Source organism: Oreochromis aureus, linkage group 3 (assembly GCF_013358895.1).
Source record: "Oreochromis aureus strain Israel breed Guangdong linkage group 3, ZZ_aureus, whole genome shotgun sequence".
Taxonomy (NCBI): Eukaryota; Metazoa; Chordata; class Actinopteri; order Cichliformes; family Cichlidae; genus Oreochromis; species Oreochromis aureus.
Window position 1 is genome coordinate 24968902 of NC_052944.1, and position 17148 is coordinate 24986049.

Below are 17148 nucleotides of genomic sequence, written 5' to 3' on the forward strand. Positions count from 1 at the left end.
TTGTGTCATGTGTCAATCTTGTCCTTCTTCTTCTGAAATCAGCGACAGCAGTCCCAACAGAAATGTGACACTGGCCACCAGAACGAGTATGGTCTTCATGATGACCGAACACACCTGGTCCTGTGAGTGAGTAGACTAGAGATGGACCGATCCGATATTAGGTATCGGTATCGGTCCGATACTGACGTAAATTACTGGATCGGATATCGGAGAGAAATAAAAAATGTAATCCGATCCATTAAATATCAAAAAAAGCATCTCACAAAACTTGCGACACGGGCGTAACTTGCCCCATAACCGTAGCACGTTGGAGCAGTGTGCTCAGTGATAGAGCGGCTGTGTGTATTTGTAGCCTTGCTAGCAATCCAGCATTTCATCTCCGAGGAAGTTATCCCAGAGAGAAGTAAAGCAAGTGTGTAAGTTCATCTCTGAATGTTTGTAAAGCGCACCTACCTTAAGCTTAACAACCGATATATGGAGCGACTGCCTCTCTCTCCCTCCTCTCCTGCCACTACTTCATGAAACTGCTTAACGATCAGCTGATCGGCTTTTCTGTTGCGAGTCCGTCTCTCTTCTTTGTTTTTGGCCCACTTTGCACCAGAAAGAGGAAACCAGCGGCTGAACAACAGCAGCACGTTTAAGCTTGATAAGCTGTTGTTAGAATTTATTTAATATTACTTTCTACACCAGGATCCTTTTCTATGTAGCTGACGGCTGGTAACTGTGCAGGGGCGGATCTAGCAAAGTTTAGCCAGGGGGCCGATAGGGTATTAACAGGAACGGGGCACAAAGACATACTGTTCTTTCTTATTCTCATTTAAAATGTCTAGCTTTTAATAAATAATTATCTGAATCTTACACCCAAAGTTTTAATCTGATGTAAAATGTATAGAAGTCCATTACTGTATATAGTAACTGTTAAGTCTAATATACCCTAGTAAGCTATAGTACTTTTTCCTTTGGGAACATACCATCTGTGCAGTCTGCAATTCTGTAGAAGAAAGATGTTGAATCCATTTAATTATTCTTGAAAAATAATTTATTTCTGTGCATTTTTTTTTTTTCATACTGCATCAAATTTAAGTTGATTACGTCGATTAAGCATCATGAGGTGTGGGGTGGTTCCCTTTCTTTTTTTTTTTTTTTTTTGGGAGTTTGCAACCCTATTAGTTAGGTTGCTTAATATTTCTGCTAAGTACTCTTTAAAATACCAGAATAGGGAGGAATGTGTAGGTTTAAGTTTATTAGATTGATCAGTATTGCTGAACTATGAAATATTTTGGGTGCAGTGTATTTTTTTACATACAGGTATAACAGAATAGCTTTAGTGTTGTTGTTTATTTAAACTTGAGTATGACCTTATACAAAACGCAGCAAGATATTAAAAAAACAGTTTTATTGATTAAAAAACACACTATATCGGATTAATATCGGTATCGGCAGATATCCAAATTTATGATATCGGTATCGGTATCGGACATAAAAAAGTGGTATCGTGCCATCTCTAGAGTAGACTAGGGGCGAGAAGAACAAGGGCGGGATTTACCCAAACAGCCCTCTCTCCACCTCCCAGGTCACTGACAGGCAGGGGTGCTGGCGTCTTAGTGTCTATGGGCTGTCACTCACTTTTTTACAGTGGCTCTGATGAATCCAGGAAGGTCGTTCAGCAATTTTGCAGGCTGTTGGTGTGGCCAGGAGGACTTGGTAGGGTCCTTCCCACCTCGGGGAGCTCCACTTTTCCCTCTGGAGCACTTTTATCAGGATCCAATCTCCTGGTTTCAACCTGGAAGAGACTGGAAGAGAATCATCTGGCAGTTGATTGTTCAAAACTATTTCTTTGTTTTCTAACAGTTTTGTCATCCATTCTGCTAGTTTTGTTTCTCTTATGGATTTGTCTATCGGTTCACTTGTAATGGGTACTCTGCGGGTGATATGAGAAGTGATGTTTTATACTGAAGCCCAGTGCTTCAGAGACTTTTGATATTACTTCATTTACGAAGTGTGTAGCACAATAGACAATTCAATCAAGACCTTGAGCCATAAACAGACCTCACGCACAGACATTGTTTTCATAACCGGACAATTTTAGACCTTGTTACTTAAATCTACATAAATATCCTCTGGGTGACATAAAACACATTTTAAGCAGTCAATTGCTTCTCATAAAAATTATGTATTGGGATGTTTGTGTGCAGCATTTTGCATGAGCATAAGCATTTGCGAGCAAAGCATTCTTCATTGCATAAGCGTGTGTGTGTGCCATTTCTCCCTCTATCAACGAGTGCACATGTGTTCATGTGTATATTTCACTTCATTCTGAATCGGTGTATATAGATGTGTGTGTGTTCATCACTTTCCTGTTCTGGTGTCTTGGGTAAACCACAGCCTGAAGCGTGCCCTGGGGTCCTGCCCTCCTCCTTTTCAGTCCGCTTGCCACCATTGCTGCTGTTCAAAGTTCAGTTTGTCCTGGTTCTGACCCCAATTGGGACAGTCCTTTTCTCCAGTGTCCATGCTCACCGCAGGTGAAAACTGCATCTTCTTCTGTGTTTTGTCCATTCGACCTCAGTTGCTCCTCCTGTCTCTGGCACGCCCTTTTTGCTGCCGTGTTGGTCCATCACTGTTAATGCAGAATTGTTAAGGTCAGCATTCTTTTGCTCGGCCTTACTTGTCATTCGGCTTGGCAGGCGTCTCGTCACAGCTCTGTCAGCTGAAGCTGTCTGAGAATTTTCCCCCGTGTAGTGAAACGGGCCTTGGTTTTAACGCTCTCCGTCTCCGCTGCATAAGATCGCTTTTCTGCAGCCCTGTTGACATTTTCAGGAAATTGTTTTTGTAAGTCCAGCTGCTGCAGCATTTGGTCAGGGTCACGTCGAAGGTGGTAGAGGGGAGAGCAGGAGTCCAGGTCAGCCTCGGCTTTCAGGGCCGGCAAAGCAGCCTGTAATTAAACATAAAGAGAAAAAACAAAACAAAACAAAACAAAAGCAAGCAGAAGTGTATGAACAGGAAAATTATGTTGTGCTGGCTGTGACACAAAGAGAGGGGAGAAACACCGGGCAGGCCCTGTGTCAGCCTTCCCCTTTTTTTTTTTTCCTTTCTTTTCTCTCACGATGTAATCAACTGATAACTCACCAAGTTGACAGGACAACACAGGTAGATATTTAAATTCTTAAAATCATGTTTAAAAGCACAAAAAGGAATTTTCCCTCCGTCAGTAATCACATGTGTCGTTCAATCAGCAGAAAACATCTCACAATTTGACTTTTAACCACTAAAGTTGTTGTTTAATCACTGGTTGGTCATACCAGTCTCTGTATTTCCTTTTTGAAGAAGTTAAATTGTTGTCCTGCAACCCAGAGGGTTTATTTGTTAGTAATAGATAAACTTCATCATTTAACAACAGGTGTATATTAATTTTTGCTGCTTTAACCTTGCTGGAAAATCTTCACGTGTTCATGAGTGTAAGCTGTTTTTTCATTGCGTTTGTAGGCAGGTTAATTTTAACTTTTCCTCAAACAAGGCATGTCTCTAACAGTTGCCCTTCACTCGCGTGTGCTAAGAAAGGCAAAAGTGCTTGTAGTAGTTGTGAGATTACATTACATTATACCTGTAAACAAAATGAGTGAATCATGATACTGCTGTAGGCCACATCATACTTCTTGTTTAATCAGTATTTAGTTTCAGTTTGCATCACACCTCCCAATTGAAAGAATGTGAAAATCACCAGGTCTATGAGATAGGTTTGTATTATCCTATACTGCTGATTTACTGTGAGTGAGTTACACTGTTTCATGACATTTCATAACGCTGAGTTATGAAAAGAGTATTGTGTTCAGAGAGTAGGGGCCTCCCTCTTTTCTTTTCTTTCTTTTTTTTCTTTGTGATAGTAAAAAGAACAGAGCACATGCCACGGGAGCGTCACCCCCACCTTTGGTGGAGGCAGAAAAACAGGGAGCCAAGGTCATAACTCAGGCTCACAAAGAGTCAGAAAAAATGTGAATGCTTAGTTTTGTGGCTGTGGCGCATTTTGTATGGCTTCTTTTCTTTTGTTTAGTAGCTTTCTGCCTTCACCTGATCAGAAGCATGGGGGAAAAAACTGAGCTCACAGACAGCTTCATGTTTGAGCTTTAATAGCTCTGTTTCACTCCCTCTGATGTGTTCTTATGCAGCCTCTGCTCTAAAAAATGTGTAACCTGCTCATCAGCTTAGCAGTGACCATATATTTAATTCAGCTTCACAATTGTGTGGCCTTAGCTGTTATATAAAGGGCGTTTAGTTGTTAGTATAGGTGTGCTCTATATCTCAACAATGTCTCATCTAGGATGACAGGTTTTCAAGTAGGTCAAGCGTCTCTATGCACTTGATTAGATTTGGTATTTTCGTCATCTCATATATCATTATACTGAGTTTGAGCAAACCTTAAGCTTGATTCAGACTACTTTTAACAATAGTATATTACAATATGCTACTATACTACAAATATACAATCGTCTATTATAATATTTCATATATATATTTTATTATGTATCCATCGAAGGTGGGGGTGATCTGCAGTTTCACCCCCACCCAAGCTGGAGACACACTTTCCTTGGCTGAACAATGACACAGCCATAATATACCTTATGCATCTCTCTCTTTTTTCACTTATATCTGCTTGGAGGGTTTCTTTTAATTTAGTCAATGTGGAGGGGCTACACTTTTTTTTTTCTCTCCCATGTGGGACATTTAGTTTACTTTTGGATTTGTTGCCCATTTCTAAGTTTGTTTAATCGATGCAATACTTATATTTTATATTTTATTTATACTGCCAACACACACTGTGAGACGCTCTGGTACTAGAGTCAGAGGAGGTTATTAAGTCAGCCTTCTACCCTGAACTAAATTCAGGGCGGACTTAATTTTACGCGTTGACGCGCAACCTTTTCTCTTTCTCACCATCCAGTACTCACAGGAAAACAATAGGAGTAGTGCAGGAGCCTAGAGCTCCTATTCAATGAAGCACTTACTCCTCAACAAACATTCAGCAAACAGTTAGCGCGCTTAGAGAAAATCCTATTTTTATTTGACACTCTCGCTTCTCTGGCTACCAACCTTTATTTTTGTTGCAGATTGAGCCTCTCAGGGCATGTTAATCCGTCTTACACAGGCGAGCGTGGCTACCAACCTTTTGTTTTTATGCTGCGGATTAAGCCTCCCAGGGCGTGTTAATCCGTCTTACGCAGGCGAGCGTGGCTACCAACCCTTTTTTTTTTTTATGCTGCGGATTAAGCCTCCCAGGGCGTGTTAATCCGTCTTACGCAGGCGAGCGTGAGATATACTGGCTACCAACCCTTACTTATGTTGCGAAACGGGCCCCCACAGGGCAGGTTGTTTCGTCTTACACGGGCGAGCATATTACATAGGACACGTCTGTCCTTTTCCTTTTCGGTCCACACAGGACCCTTCTTTGAGCAGTGTCAAACTAAAATCGATTATTCAACGCAAAGTGTTTCTGGCTGCTTTATATTCACCTTCAATGTTGCGCTGTGTTCTTTTTCCCAGCGTCACCGAGAACCTGGCGTCGTGGACCTGTATAAGACACTGGCCAGTAGGCGAATGTACGACTCTGGGCTTTTCCTCGCTTCGCTAGAAACGGTGGTTGCAGTGCAGGTACTCACGACGTCAGGATCTGGTGGCTCCGTCTGTGAATAGTTAGATGATATAATAATATCAATAAACCATCCGGCTCGAAGGACCAATTAAATGTCAGTGGCAAGACATTTTTAAACATTGAAAGAATACAGAAACAGTCAGAGTTTTGTTCAGAGAACTACGTGCGCACGGGTGAGTGATCGGGTGATACTCACTCCGAGGCTTTGCAGTCAGCTTTATTTATACTTCGTAGCATTCCCTGTTTTGTCAGGCTGTAACAAACAATCTGGGCATGTATGGGACACAGTGTGTGTGTGTGTGTGTGTGTGAGTGTATTGTCTATCTCGAGGAAAACAGAAGCCAGTTGGGTCCTGTTTCCAAGGGTGTCTGCAAGAGACTTTCACAGGAGTCAGCGAATACTGCAGGGCTCATGTGTATGTGTGTGAGAAGAAGCAAAGACAAAACATAAAGATATGTGAACACTATGTGCTTTCCAAGCCTTTCTTAACAGGAGCATATGAGTAAATGAGTAAATGGAACATTATAAGGAGAACTGAGTAAATGAAACATTAAAAAGGAAGATGTATTAAAAGGAAAAACATCATAAAATCACAAAATCCCTTAATATATATATATATATATATATATATATATATATATATATATATATATATATAGTAGGTATAGGGTTTATAGGTTAGCCTGTAAGCCTTTGTATACACACAAAAACAACAACAAGGTAAAGAATCAACAACATAATGTAGTGTCTGAGGGACCTCAGAGATTCAGCAGTGCTGGGAATAGTGGGAGTGTTAGTGGGAGGTGCTTTGGTAACAAAAGGCCATGCAGCAGGTGTAGTTGGCCTCTTTGTCTCAGTCTTAGGCTACATCCACACATACACGGGTATTTTTGAAAATGCCAATTTTTCTATGCGTTTGCACCTTTGGTCGACACGTAAAAGGCATTTTTGGTCACTGAAAACGGAGATTTTCAAAAACTCTGTTTTTGCATTTACGTGTTGACGAGGAAAACAGAGAAAACGCAGCGTCAAAGGTGTGCGCCTTTTTTGACGTCAACCTGTGCGTCACGTTATTGTTTCGGTGAAATGAATTCCTACAATGGCAGACTTAGACAAAATACTGTTACTGTTAATTTTACTCTCTGCAGTGTTTAAATGCTTACATATATGTTACACCGCTGAAATGATGGGCCAACTCATCTCCCGTGCAACACATTTATTTTTACAGAAAACTGTAAAGACAGAAAAATGTCTGATTAATCAGTTCTTTCGGCGCGCGGGCCATACGCTGCCCAGGGCTCGCAAAATCGCTAGCCCGACGTCCCGGGGCTAGCGATTTTTCCAGTCGGGCTACCAAAATCTATCTCAGCCCTGCCCGTTGGGCTATCATAGGAAGGAAAAATATATGTCAATGCTTTTGCATTCTTTCGAAAGTGTAGCTGAGTAATTATGTCATTGGGATCGATGAGCCACTGTCAATATGTGACATATTGAAATCGCGTTTGAATTTGCGTTTGGTTTTTGTTTTCACTTTCACTTTGCGATCGCACGAACGGTGTGTAGAGAGCGGCAGCACTGATTGGTGAGTGACGATTAATTGCGCACCAATTCCTCTGACATCGTCTTGTCACTCATTAGCTTACTATTCAAACGTGACAAGTGAATCTCCCACAGCAAGCTTAAACATGTCATAGAGGTTGATTGCGCAGAGAATCGCTGACCATTATGTAAGTACTGTAAAAGCAGCAGGATTTACGCCGGTATTTTAGTTCTGCTGAGCCAAATAAGACAGGTCAGGGTGAAGAAGGGGCAGCCAAATAAAAGCCTACCACAAAACAGAAAAGTTATGACAAATCAGACTATGAGGCAAAAAGAAAGCTCAGCTTTTTTGGTTTCATGGACAAAAGAATTTCTGTGGCTGGAATATGACGAGCTAAATAACATGATGTTCTGCCAGGTGTGTTGTGAGTTTCATTTCATTTGAGTCGACAAGCGCCTTTGTAACTGGGACCAGTAATTTTAAGAAAGACCCCATCAGAACCCATGAAAAATGCAAGAAATGCATTATTGCCCAGTCTGCAATATCTTTCCCAGAACAAACAGCAATTGCAAAAAACATACTAAAAATAAACCAAGCACAAGAAGAAGTCCTGAAAAATCTTACTATGTTGCAAAGAGTGAACTACCATTGTCAAAATTTAGCAGTCTTTGCAAACTTCAAAAAGCAAATGGCCTAGATCTTGGTTCCACTAACCCCTTACCCTTGACTTCAGTGGAAATTTCAGATTCAGGATCTGACACAGACTGATTCATGTTCTACACAGTTCTTGCAAGTTCATAGAAATTTCTGTTCAATTAGAACCAAGTATTTGAGTTGATGGTTGTAATTTTTATACAGTTGTTGTGATTTGTATTTTAACAATTTTCTGATTAATTTTTGTTTCCGTTACAATATTATACTTTAATGTATAATATTGTAAAGGAAACAGAACATTAAAAAATTGCTCTCTTTTTTATTCGGGCTACTTAAATTTATTTTGGGATAGCAAAAACTGAAGAGTGCCTGCCCGAAGGGCTACCAGAGATTTTGAAATTTTGCGAGCCTTGCTGCCTCTTCACCACTGACACTACTTCTAGTGTTGACAACATTATTTTACACAAGTAACTTATATAGTTTCATATTCATACGCACCACTTTTGTAAACTGCTTAAATCACAAAAATACATTTTACTATACGCATGAATAACATAGTGAACTCTCATTACAGTTTTATCTTGTTTTTACTAATGTTTTAATCTATTTATGAACCTGTCTTCTTAACTGTATTTATTAAACTAGATCTCTTTCAAATAAATGTTTTTCTTAACGTATTCTTACAGCATTCACTTTTCATGAACTAAACATACATCAATTCACATTTTCTCTTATTGTGCAAAATATATATCTTGTGGCTTTAACCCAAAAATACACCTGCAATGAACTCACAAACTTTCGGTACAGTCTAACACTTGGACCGGCACAGGCTAACAACTGGACCAACTTGGAAATTAGCTCTTTAACTTAACATTCGCCACAAACAAGACATTTATCATTAATCGTCACTGCTGTCTGTCACTTTTATAACATCTGTTTTATATTATCAACCACCCAGCTTACCTGTAAAGACAGAAAAATGTCTGATTAATCAGTTCTTTCGGCGCGCGGGCCGTACGCTGCCTCTTCACCACTGACACTACTTCTTCTAGTGTAGCGTCAGCTACCGATGCGTACAGGACTGAGCGCCCTCTGCTGGTGGAACTTATACAACAGTAAAACTGACATTACAGTGGCCTACTAAACGAAAGTGTCTCTGAGCATAAAATAAAATGGGGGGCTACTATTTTCATGTCTCTGTCTTTAACATAGTGCCACATATACACACACAGTTACTGTCCCTCCACACATAGGACTCAGTTCTGCTTCTATGCTCCACCTTTGTTTACTCTTTCCCACTCATGCTTCTAGACTTCTGATTGGCCAACATTTCTTCACGGTTAGGAATATATCGCCACCTGTTGCTTTGGCATGTTCCTGGCAGCCTTTTCCTTCATTAATACCTGTGTACGTGTGGACGTAGCCTTAGTTTTGTCTTAGTTTTAAAAACTATTGTTAATGAAGTACCAGCTAACTTATTATAGTTTAATAAGTAATTATTTTGAACCACTCAGCATTTCACTCAGTTTGGCTCCTCACAAATCAGCTCTGAGCATGAAGGACTGAAAAGAAACCATTTAAACTTTCATGGCTGGAGAAAAAGATTCAGTGACTTTGTGATTATTTGCTTATTTTCCAGCAAAGACCTGACGTTTAAACTTGTGGCCTTTTTGACTTATCTCAACTCTGTTTATGTAGAGACGCTGACACCATGTGGACAAATGCTATTATTGCAGGATTCTGGGTTACAAATGCTTTTAGTATGGCAAACCATAGAAATACTAATATTCACTGTTGGGTAAGTTACTTTGAAAAAGTAATTAATTATAGTTACTAGTTACTTTTCAAAAAAGTAACTGAGTTACAATATTCTAAAAGTAATTAATTACTAGGCAAAGTAACTGTTGCGTTACTTAAAAAAATGTTTAATTGGTCATTTTTGACTACTTTTCATTTTACCTCTACATTTCACCTTTAAAAACTATTTACTTTGCTTTGTTTGGTATCATTCTTTCAGCACAACCTCACATGTCTGATTTTACAGTTATGTTTTTTTTAAATTTTGATATACTGTATTAACAAAAAATTTTCACAATCAGACAAAAAACATAAAATCTGAGTAGAAAAAGTTATATTTTTTACTGTAACAACCACAAACATGTTTATTGAATCATATTTCATAACTTTAAATGCAAATATAAACTGTCAATTTTAAAATCCTATACACAAGGTTTGCAACAATACCTACAGTATATGCAGTTATTTGCAGCCATTTACCTTTTACCTTTTTTCAAAATAACCATTTCAAACTATTTACATAACAATCAGCTGTTCTGCATTCAATAAGATGCCACACAAATTATTTGTGCCACTGCAAGTATTGCTATCCACTATAAAGGAGAACATCACAAGCCTGATACCTGCAGGTCTGACAGCAGGTGTATCACTCCTCCTGTTTTCTTTTAAACATATGTTTATTTGTTTGTTTTTTGTTTGTTTTTTTCAACAGTATCCAACACAAAAATATAATGAACATATGGCAGGTATTAAAATAACAATAATAATAATAATAATAATAATAATAATAATAATAATAATGATAATAATACTAATACTAATAATAATAATAATAATACTAATAATAATAGAAATGTTAATCCTAAAAAAATTCAAAATAAGTGAATAATTAAATAATTTAAGATAGCAAACAATAGAAATAAATACAATTTCAAAAAAAAAAAAAAAAAAAGAAAAAAGAAAAAAAAAATCTCCTCCTGTTTTCTACCTGGAGACATCAGTCGCCTCATCGTTGTGACACACAACACAAGACTATCCACAACACTACACACTAACTACACAAGACAACACATTAACTACACACTCCAAACATGTTAAACGTCACAAATATCTCACATCTCAAGACTCGCTCTCTACCTTTTTTCTGCTCTCTTTCTCTCTCTCTCTCTTTCTGACCGTCACTCCTTAAACTTCCCCCTCTACCCAAACAACCAAATGTCACGTTGCCATATCATTTTTTGATTGGTTGACATTTTGCCACCAACACGAAGGGGTGTATTTTGTTTGTTTTTTGTTTTTGTTTTTTAATTTTTTGGTCATAAGCACAGAGTACTTGTTAGCGCTGTCCTTAAACAGTAAACGTGATGAAAGTATTCAGAAAAAAACACTGCGTATTGTTAAGAATAATAGATTGCTTAATATACATCATGGGGGTCAGGGTGTCAGGACCCCTGGCCACTGTACCAGTGTTTTTCCATTGTGGGGATGTTTACTGTAGGGGGAGGAGACCAGAGGTTACAACTGTAACTGTTGTGTGTAATTCTTTAGATCAGCCTTCAGCATAGGACTGCATAGAATGCATTGTGTTGATCTCCAGATGCATCTGTAAGGAAAATGGGTAATAAAAGGATTGTGTGAAACTTGGCAACGCCGTTACTTATACTGCCGTTATTCCCATCACTGCTAATAATACTGTTTCAGTGTGGAAATATCTGTGTGTTGGTTATTCTAATAAGAGAGACCTGTTGTTTAACAAACATATTAAACAACAGCATGTTTGTGATGTCAGTGTTGTGACCTGTATATTGTATAATGCAGAAGTGATATGCTCACTCATACAAACAATCACAGATCATTTTTCATTATTTTAATCCTGTAAGGAGACAAAAGTGATCCAGAGGAAATGTTTTAAGTGCACTGACGTCTGCTGCATCAGCAGTAAGATTATTTCTAAATTATTGAACCTAAAATCTTCAAGATTTAAGGCGAGGATTGTTTCAGAGGGTTAACTGGTGCAAACAGTCAAAACTCAACATATGATTGAATGATTTGTTATCATATATTTGATTATTTTATTTTTTAACCTTTCCCTGTATGACTTTAAATTGTTTGTATTTAGACCAGAAACAAAAGTAGACTAAATAAATATCTTTGAAAGAGAAATTATTTTGAAGAAAGTAAAAAAAAAAGAAAAAAAAAAAGACATTTTTATAAAAAAAAAAAGTAAGATCGATTTAAAAAAAAGATTGCTATGGTTACTGCAGGATGCTGCCTATAAGTGTGCTTAGAGGTGTGATAACAAAACAAACAAAGAATAAAAATGTCAGCTCTTTCAATCAAGAAGGATTTTATTTCTTACAGTTTTAATGACAATAAACTGAATTTATATAATTTATTAGGCAAGAGAATTTAAACAAAAACAAAGTCAAGCAGTAAATAAATGTTTTCTATGAATGAAAAAAAAACACATTCTTCTTTTTCCACATATTAAATAAAACAGTAAAGAGTGGAGTGTGTTGTAACACATATTTAAAGTGTTGCAGTCACACGTTTCTAGGATCTAATCCAGCTCATTACCAAAACTACTTTTAGTAATTTTACAGAGAGCACAGGCAGCAGAAAAACAGAACAACACAACCAAAGATTTTATCAATCAATCAATCTTTATTTATAAAGCAGTTTTCATACAAAAAAAACTGTAGCACAAAGTGCTTTACATGGTTAAAAGCAGCCCACCCCACCCTCCCACTCATTCCCCACACTCTCATTAACAGAAAGGTCATGGATACACACATTCCCCCCCAATTGGGCTGGGTACGCATTAGCCAAGTGAGGAAACACTATCACAGGGAGCTGTCTGCACCGGGAGCCGGTCACAGCCTCCAGGCTGGGCACACAGCAGGAGGGAGGCAAAGAAGCCCCCCAGCCAGGCTGAGAGGATCCACAGAGCCCCAGCAGCCACGGTCGATCACAGCCCCGGTGCAGAGAGCCCCCTCCGAGGAAACACTGGAGATATGACCTAATAAGAATATAAACAGGATAAAAAGATAAAATAAATAAGAGTGGGATACAATATAAATATAAGTATAAACAGAGTAAGAAGATAAAAAATGAATAAGAATACAATCAATAAATATTAGGTAAAACTGAATTAATAATATAAATAGAATAACAGGATAGAATAAATAAGCATAAAATAAATAAACGTTAGTTAAAAGCTAAATTAAAAAGGTGGGTCTTGAGCCTGTTTTTAAAAACATGCACGTTCTCTGCGGCCCTGAGCTCCTCCGGCAGGCTGTTCCACAGACGAGGACCATAACACTGAAAAGCTGCCTCTCCGTGAGTATGTGTCCTGACTTTAGGGACAATCAAAAGGCCAGTACCAGAGGACCTCAGGGTCCGCGAGGGTTCATATGGTAAAAGCAGATCTGAAAGATAAGAAGGCCCAAGACCATTAAGACATTTAAAAACCAATAAAAGAACTTTAAAATCGATCCTGAAACACACGGGGAGCCAATGCAGCGATTGTAAAACCGGTGTAATGTGGGCCCGCCCTCTGGTCTTCGTCAGCACACGAGCTGCAGAGTTTTGCAAAAGTTGCAAAGGTGAAATATACAAAAACATCAGATGTAAGGAAACATACCAGTTTGCTGTTGTTTAGTATAACATTATAATACTGTAAGGGGGAAAATTATGAATGGATAGTTGTTATTAGAGCTGTCACAAATTATTATTTTGATATTCGACTAGTCACCGATTATTTTTTCATGCATCCATTGGACATAATAGTACAGCTTATTGCACCAACATGCGTCTGCTCTTATATAACTAAACACTTCAAGCTGTAAGCTTGAAGTGTTTAACGTATGTGCTAACTAAAAATAAAGACAAGATGATAGCTCATTAAACTTTTAATTAAATTTGCAGATTGTCTTGGTGGAGTTTAATAAACTCAGCTGTCTGCTTCTTTCCATCTAAAATGTAACAGGACATTGGAGTAAATTCTCGACCATCTCATACTTCTGTTTAATCAGTTTTCTGTTTGACGTTTATTCAGCTGTGTGAAAACTATAACTTTAATCTCAGTCACACTGATTTATTCAGGAACAAATAAAACAAAAAAACCCACAATATTTTTTAGTTAGTCTAAAAGACCGCTTGACAACTCAGAGGAGAAATTTTTTAAAATTGCAAAGCAACCTGTTAATTGAGATGAACTTTTACTCAAAGCAACTGAGCAACAACTTGGCAACTGAACAAGAGCAAATTAAATTTTATATGAAACTGACAGACAGTTTGGCAACAGAACAGAAAGCAAGTGATTCTCAACAACTGAGCAAAAATTTGGCAAATCAACAAAACAAAAATGACTGAAAATTTTTATCTGAGAAGAAAAGCTGCTCTGGAAACATGAGCAACAGTTTGACAGGTGACCAGAAAGATGGTTAAGTTCAGCAAACATGAGGCAATTTGATACCAGAACAAAAGAGAAATGTCTCCCAAGCACAGCAACAACTTCACAGTTTTCACAGAGCAATGATTCATAACCACCAAAGAGCAACTCAGCAGATAAACAGAAGAAAAGTGATTTGATTGGAGAGGAGAGTGATTCTCACAGACGGTAACTGAACAGGAGACGTGACGACTTTCAGGACGCCTCACTGACATTCATTGATGCAGATGATAATTTGGACAGTGAGTAACCCAAAGATTAACTATATTTCAGATTTACTAAAGTAATATTCAGTAATATTTATTACCATTTGTGATATTTTGACTCTAATTGAGGTATTTTTATTACTGTATAACCAGTAACACTGATATTTTATCTACTTCTGTCTGTATTTTCACCTGACCCTGACACAAAACTAAAGTGAATGTAATCTTTAAGAGTGGAAACTCGAGTGCAAAAATAAAATATTTTAATGAAAATGAAACCATCAGAAATGTTTACATGAACCAAATCACAAAAACTAGATGGAGGATGGCAAACATGCAAAAAAACAAAAACAAAAAAAACAAAACAAAAAAAGAAAATCAGTTATTGAGCAGAATTATTGTGTGAAAATGTCACATGAGGTGTTGAGCATTAAAGGGGACATGAATAAAGGTAACAGTCTGTGAAGCTGGATTTAAGAAATAAGTGCTCAAAGGTATAAAAACATGTTCAGCGCCATCTTCTGTCAGTGTAACTATAACCGTACGTTCTTTATCATATCGAGACTTTCTCTCCACTCCGTTACATCAGGCCCGGCCCTAACCAATCTGGCGCCGTAGGCAAGATTTTAGGTGGCGCCCCCCTACATCGGCAGTGTAGTGTATGTACTCACAAGAAACCGAATAGCTTTGTCTTTGACCTTTTTTTTTTTACTTAAAGAAAGCAAATTCACAATCAGAATAATTAACAAGATAAAAAAATATATGAATAAATAAATGAATACAAAAAATAAAAAAATGAATATATGAAATACAATAAATTTTACATACATAAACACAATAAAACGTGTCAACAAGTTGGATAAAATAAATTAAAAATACAATATAAATAAGGCACTGCACAAAACAAGATATTAAATAAACCAGTATGACTTTAACAACTATATTACAAAAAGGGATCCTACAGAGTTCTCTAGTTGTGCTTTTAATACTGCATTAACTAGAATGACTTACAAATTACTGTACACCACCCCTCATCAACCTCACATCACTTGCTACAGCCTTACTCTCCTAGTCTTTCTTGCAGCAAAGTCATCTACAACATCATCATATGACAACTGATTTGAGACCACATGATTTATGCTTATGATGGAAAGTCCACTGAGACGTTCTTGCATCATAGTAGATCTCAGGTAGGTTTTAATGAGTTTGAGCTTAGAGAAGCTTCTTTCAGCAGCAGCCACTGTAACAGGAAGAGTGGCAAAGATTCTCAGAGCAACCCACATGTTGGGGTAAATTTCTGCCAGCTTCTTCTCATGCAGGAAGGTCAAGAGTTCCATGTTTGTCATGTTCTTTGATGGCAATGGTGGGAAATTCTGCATTTCCATTGCAAGTTCTGTGCCATTAATGTCCGGCTGGCTGTCATGGGTCAGAGTAGTACTCAGTGTTTGGCACTGCTGTAGCAGCTCCTTTTTGTAAGTTGTGGAAATTGAGGAGTACTCCAAACTTGTCATTCACCTCTCCAAGGTTCTGAAATCTCTCATCAAGTGAAGAGATGGCTGTATCCACTACCACATTAAAAATGTGGTTTCCATTTTTTAAGTGCATCTTGTATGGGCTCATGTGGAGACTCATAACCGAAGTGCCTTTTGGTGGTTCTCAATCGCTTTTGTTTGAGTTCAGCCTCCACATTCATTTCTTCACACATCTCCTTTGCCGTTGTCTGTGCATCAGATGTGGTAGATGGCCCAGGGGTGGGATTTAGAAACTTCAACAGTGCATCTGAAGAGAGGAGTATGTGACACCACTGAGTATTAAAGTCTAATAATAAAAACATATGATTCCAGGAATAAAATGAAATGATATAATATAAATGAAAAACCAAAGAGATATATGTATGATGTTAACTGATATGCAAATTAGATTAGATTCAATTTATTGTCATCATTACAGTGAAATGCTGAATAGCAGAATGCAAAGTAACAGTATAATATCATATGAGAATGTTATGTTATGATTATCTTTGACCGAATCACAGCAGTGCTCATATTAAAAAACAGCATTCCCTCTCATGTGATATTGCTTAATTAACATTAATGATGTGCACTTTAACAACTAGGCTTACAACTATAATATATACAGGGGTGGAAAAGTGACTATTACCTGCAGGGTAAACGTTAGCTAACCAGAAGGCAATAACAATGTAAACAAAAACACCTGCTTAAAAGATGAATACAAATGAGGAATGGTGGGAAAGGTGGGAGTACTGTAATTACCTAACGTTACATTATTATTTTCCATAACAATTTAGCCCCCTCCACAATATTAACTGACGTTAAAACAGTTAACTAGCCATTTATTGATTAGCAATTAGCGAATCATGTAACATTAGCTTAATGCTAAAAATTTAGGTTACTATCACATTCAGACAAATAATTTCATGTAGGCTAACGTTACCTACCTCTGTCTTTTTTCTCGTTTCTCCTCCTCTTCTTTTCTTTTTTCTTCCCTGGGCACCTGACAGTTTTGGCCGTTTTGACATCTTGTGTTGATTTTTGATGTGGTGACGTCCAAAAGGAACCATGATACGGGAAGGGAGGGGCGCACCGTGCGGGGGCGTAATGTTGTAACAAATAATATTTCTATTAAATAAGCTTTACTTTGCATTATAATTAACGTGGGATTATTTTTTGTATTTAGAAATAATAGTACCAACTTTTTTTTTTTTTTTTTTTTTCAACATTTGTGGCACTGGCGTGGCGCCCCCTGATGGACGGCGCCCTTAGCATTTGCCTATACGGCCTATGCCACGGGTCGGCCCTGCGTTACATATTCCATATGTACAGGGTAACTTTGT

At 37.8% G+C, this 17148-nt stretch overlaps 1 long non-coding RNA gene across 1 annotated transcript; it reads right to left on the bottom strand.

Moving 5' to 3' along the window:
• Positions 1 to 1381: 1381 nt before the first annotated feature.
• Positions 1382 to 9073, bottom strand: LOC120439061. Its single transcript, XR_005612346.1, has 3 exons — positions 8802 to 9073; positions 5505 to 5675; positions 1382 to 2932 (listed from the first exon to the last, which is right to left on the bottom strand). It is a non-coding gene; the product is annotated as an uncharacterized LOC120439061 (long non-coding RNA).
• Between the last annotated feature and the right edge of the window lie 8075 nt (positions 9074 to 17148).